This window comes from Sminthopsis crassicaudata, chromosome 5 (assembly GCF_048593235.1).
Source record: "Sminthopsis crassicaudata isolate SCR6 chromosome 5, ASM4859323v1, whole genome shotgun sequence".
Classification (NCBI taxonomy): Eukaryota; Metazoa; Chordata; class Mammalia; order Dasyuromorphia; family Dasyuridae; genus Sminthopsis; species Sminthopsis crassicaudata.
This window is the reverse complement of record NC_133621.1, coordinates 112747114-112753113: the sequence shown is the minus strand read 5'-3', so window position 1 is coordinate 112753113 and position 6000 is coordinate 112747114.

Sequence of the window (6000 nt, the reverse complement as noted above, 5' to 3'; positions counted from 1 at the left end):
TTGGGACAATAAATTCTCTATTCTGTCTCCTTGAGAATTCTGGTGTGCTCCAACATCCATGTGTCTCCCTGAACTCCACCCACAATTTCTGTCAGAAATCTAAATTTTTTTCCTTCTTTTGCTGTTCTAACTTGTTGTGCAGGGTTATTTATGTTGTTCTTAACTTCCTGTCCTGATATGAATCAAATCAAAATGTGTTTAATGAGTTCTTATTATGTGAAACTCATCTCCGTGGAGGACATTGAAATCATAACTTTGATTTATATGCTGATTTAATTATCATAAAGCACTTTTTCTCATAATAATACCATAAGGCAGCCCAAGAGTTTTATTTCCATTTAAATAAATGTAGAGAGTGGAGTGATTTGGTTGTTGGAGGTAGATGGGAAATGTTGGGGGTAAGAAGCCTGTAACTCAAAATGACTACTCAAAGATCTCTCCAAGTGAAGGTAGAAAGGTTTTATTAGATTCTGGGGAGAAGCAGGTGGTCCTTACCTCTGGGAAGTCCAGAAGGCGGAGGCTGATTTCACAGAAGGAGAGCCTAGTTCAATAAGAGAGTACTGCCCAACCCCTCCCCACATCCCTTATGCAAAGCTTTGGCTCTTGGGGTCACTTTTCCCTTATATAGTAATGGGTGATAATGTTTCCTTTCTTCAAGTCACATGATTTCTACTAAATTGAAACTGAGGTCTAGGGCTTCTCTTACTTTAGCAGACAGTTGTCTAGGACAAAAGAAAAGCCTCAGTCCATGAGGTCAGGAGGTCCACTATGACCAAGGATATGTGAGGGCTCTGTCCTTTGACAGATCAGGCATCCCTCCATCAATTGCTGAGAAAATGTGTATAATCCAGGAGTCACAAACATAGCCAGCACAGCACCACATCGGTTGTGGACATCCCAGTGGCTGCCTTAGTGTAGAATAACATAGAATCTGCCTCATACTTGCTTTGGCCAGTAGCTCCTTGCTATCTGGAAGAAACCATCATCCCATGTCATATTCTCAGGCACTCAATTCATGGGCTCTTTATTGTTCCTCTCTGGTAAAGGATGGGGAAGGTGGATTGGGTGGCAGAGAAGAGATTAATACCATCATTCCTTCAGTCAGATCTCCTTCATTCCCAGCTTTCCTCTCCCCTTCATCAGCAAGGCGGTTACCCAGGGCCTCAAGTGTGTTCCCCAGCCGATGTAGAATAGCAATAGCTTTAGGAGTAAGGGACATGATTTCCTTAAACTACTTTTACTTCAGGTAACTGTCCTAATTTTTAACAATTCCACCTTAAGCTAGACTCAGGAATAATCAGGTGGGTTCTCATTCAAAAAAACATCACCGGGAAATTGAGTCACAAGGATCCTACCTCCAGCAGAGGCCAAGATCATCCTTCTAATCCGTTCCCAGATACTAACTTCCACCTGTAACAACTTCTCAGTAGCTTATGGCATATTCCTTGCATTTGGTGGAGCACTGGCCTGATGATTTATCAGACAGTCATACTAGAATTTAAAACTCCAAATCATATCAGCTGCAGTCCCATGAATTTTTATCTCCTACAACAGTTTTCCTTAATCCAAGCTTCAGATGAATCTAGCTCTCAAGGATCACAGTAAGAGAGTCATCCTAGAAAGTTCACAGCTTATTTTACATATCTAAGTAGATGGTTCTCAGTTCAACATTACACAGATCATTTTGCTTTTAAAATACCCAATACATATAAAAATTCTAAATTACATATGTCCCTTAACAGAAATATTTTCAAAGGGACAAAGGCAACAAAACTATTATTTAGTATTATTAGACTTTGAGGATTCTCTTTAAATAATGGTACAGCTTTAAGATGACTCAATACAATCAATTAAAACTCACAGAATATCCTAATTCTACATAAAAGAATCTTTCAGATTGAACATTAATAATCCCTTCATTCTTAAAAAAAATTAAAGTTTTGGAAATAACCCTATCAAATTATCAGAGCAGATTAAAATTCTGCTATAAGTTTTTTTGGTAGTATATACCTTGAACAAAGAGACTATTATGTACTTAGATAAACATTAAAAATTTTTCTGAAAACAGATGGGATAAATTAGTAGAAATAAATTGCTTTCAGAAAACTTACAGTTGCAACAAACCTCTTAGAGCAACTATAGATTTGAAAAATAAAAATAAAACATTCAGTTGTTAACACTATGTAAATGTAGGCTGTTCTTTTAAACAGTATAAGCAATTAATGTTTCAATCAACAAGAAGCCAAAGTTTGCTAAAAAAAAAAAAAAAAAAAAAAAAAAAATTGGCTGTACCTTGCTAATGGGGGATGGGTAGATTGTCACCTGACAGGGCCACATGGCTACTCTTCCCCCACTCTACATGACACTTCCCCCAACTCCACCATGCTTCCCAACCACTGCCCTCTGTTGCTTCTCATCGCTAACCCTTTTAGAGTACTAAGTCCCCCAGCCTCCAATTTACCAGCCAAAGACAGGCCCCAGCTTCATGGGGTATCTCCTTTCCCATGGCAAATGGTAAATTCACTAAGGGCTTGCGCCTCTTTGTCCCCTATTTCCAGCAAGCCATTTTCCTCTCTTTCTTCCTCCTTCTCTCATACCATCTCTTCCCCTGTCCCATCTCTATCTCCTCCCAATGCCTAAATTCTCAGTCTTTCTCTGACATACTTTAAACACACTCCCAAACCAATACCCTTTTAACTAGATGCTCCATTTAAACTATTAATTGCTTTTGCAAATTAATCTTTCTTGTCCCTTGTCTGCAAATCACTCTTTTTTAACTTTAAACTTTAAGATTCACAATTAAATAACTTTGGATCTAATTTCATTAAACTTCTACATATACCCAACAGAACTGACAAAATTTAAGGCATAACTCATAGTTTACAAATTACCCAATATTCGTAGAAAGCAACAAACTATCTAAGTAGGGAGATACAAACATGACTTCTCTAAGGTAGGCTACCATCACTTTGTGTTAATAACCTATATTTTAACTTGAAATCCTAACAAGTATAGCTTTAAAATCCCAATGATATAAAACTGCTTATCTCAAATAATGAATTTCACTAGAGTGATTAAACTTAGTTTCTTTCTCTTTCTAGCTCACAGAATACACATGACAAAGACATTCTGCACGGACAAAAATTACATGAAATTACACTTTCCCACATAGAACAGCAAAGTCCAAGTGTACTTTTTGCTTCTGATTTTGGATTTTGGATGGTGCTTTCCCCATAGTTTAGTGAGGAGCTCCCTTAGACTCCTCTACATTCCAAATTACTCCAAGAGAGGTTGCCCTTCTGTCTCCAGTCACCTGACAGCATTCTCAGAGAGTCCTTTCCCCTGGAGTCATTTGCAGGCCATTTTGCCACACAATTTATGTGAGAGACTGTTCCTCTCGGGTCTCCCTTGACCCAGCCAATGGACCCCTCTGGGTCCTCCTATCTCAAAAAGAACCCACTACTTATTGATTAGCATTTACCACTCATTGGTGGACTTAACTGGTAAGATTTTTTTTCCCCAAGTATTGAAGCTCTGGGAGTTTTCAGAAGGACTTAATACTTCCCCTCCTGTTCCCTTAAAGAGTTTCCCTTCTGGGAGAAAACAAGGCATTTCTTAAAACTCAGAATATCATCTTTCACAAAAATGGATAGAAGTCTCATATAATTTATAGTCAAGTTTCCAGTAGTAACACACACACACACACACACACACACACACACACACACACACACACACACACCACTTTAAAGAGTTATTTTAATATTGACCAAAATTTAACTTTAGTTTATAAGATTCCCTAAATTTTACTAGATATTCCAACCAATCCTTATTACTCTTTGGTTGTTTCCTAATTCACACAAACCTTTTCTCTTTTTGTGATCTAGGAAAAGGTTAAGTGCTAGTTTTATTTCAAAGTACAGGCCTTCATCTTGAAATTTTTACTGAAATAGCCCTAAGACCTGTCTTCTGAATTATGCAAATACAGGGTGGTTTATTGCTGAAGTTTTCAAAATTGCAGCAAATTGTTTTTCTGTTTCCAAAAGTTCCCAAATTCTCATATAATCTGTTCACACTGAAATTGCCAGCAGATTACCACTTCCTTTCTTCCTTTCCATTCCCCTCTTTCCTACATACTTTTTTTTTTGCTTTTCTTTCTCTGTACATCTTCTTTTAGAGAAATTTGATTAAAACTGCACATCTTGCAATTCTTAGATGATGAAACTGAAACTATATCCACCTCATATGAAAGAGTGTTCCAAATCACTACTGATCAGAGAAATGCAAATTAAGACAACTCTGAGATACCACTATACACCTGTCAGATTGGCTAAGATGACAGGAACAAATAATGATGAATGTTGGAGGGGATGTGGGAAAACTGGGACACTGATACATTGTTGGTGGAGTTGTGAAAGAATCCAGCCATTCTGGAGAGCAATTTGGAACTATGCCCAAAAAGTTATCAAACTGTGCATACCCTTTGACCCAGCCATACTACTACTGGGCTTATATCCCAAAGAAATACTAAAGAAGGAAAAGGGACCTGTATGTGCCAAAATGTTTGTGGCAGCTCTTTTTGTTGTAGCTAGAAACTGGAAATTGAATGGATGCCCATCAATTGGAGAATGGTTGGGCAAATTATGGTATATGAAGGTTATGGAATATTATTGCTCTGTAAGAAATGACCAGCAGGAAGAATACAGAGAGGCTTGGAGAGACTTACATCAACTGATGCTGAGTGAAATGAATAGAACCAGAAGATCACTGTACACTTCAATGCTGTATGAAGATATATTCTGATGGAAGTGGATATCTTCAACATAAAGAAGATCCAACTCACTTCCAGTTGATCAATGATGGACAGAAATAACTACACCCAGAGAAGGAACACTGGGAAGTGAATGTAAATTGTTAGCACTACTGTCTATCTACCCAGGTTACCTATACCTTCGGAATCTAATACTTAATGTGCAACAAGAAAATGGTATTTACACACATATATTGTATCTAGGTTTTATTGTAACACATGTAAAATGTACGGGATTGCCTGTCATCGGGGGGAGGGAATGGAGGGAGGGGAGGATAATTTGGAAAAATGAATACAAGGGATAATATTATAAAAAAAAATTACTCATGCATATATACTGTGGAAAAAAATTCTAAATAAATTTTTTAAAAAACTGCACGTCTTGTTTTTTTCTTATTCTGATCTGACATTTCTACTTTTTCTACTTGCTTTTGCCATCATGTCTTCTAAATAATCTTCACTATACTGAGTATATTCTTTCTCTGTCTCTCTCTCTTTCTATCTCTTTCTCTCTCTTTCTCTGCTTCTCCATCTCTCTCTGTCTTTCCTTATCTCCATCTTGCTCTCTTTTTCTTTCTCTCTCTCTCTGTCTGTTCTCTCTGTCTGTCTCTCTATATGTGTCTGTCTCTGTCTCTGTCTCTCTATCTCTGTCTGTCTCTCTGTCTTTCTTTTCTCTCTTCCCTTTCCTCTCTTCCTCCTCCCTCCTCTAGTCTGTCCATTCCTATTTCAGTTAGGGAAGGAAGGCATATGGAAAAAGAGAGAGACTCACTTTTCTTCATGAAACAATCTGGTCAATTGCTTTTCAAACCTTGTTAAACTTCCATAAGATTTAATCCTTATTTTTCCTTAAAATAAATCTTGCAGAATGGTACTTCAAAAACTTACTAAGATGTTTCAGAAAAGGAAAAATTATTGTAATTACCCCCAAAGTCTTGGGAACTTTTTCCAGCAATTTAAAATGATTAATTGTCGACTTCTGGCCAAGATGGAGGCATGGAGGCAGACAGCTGCTTGAGCTCTGCATTTTCTCTCAGGACTTACTTCATGACAAGCCTCGGAGTTAATGCTTGACCGTAAAAGAAACCCACAAATAATCACCAAGAGACGACATCCTTGAAATTCGCCAGAGGTCTGTGTTTGCTTGGGGGAGGGTCGAACAGACTGGGCGCAGACTGAAGGCAGGCAGCGAG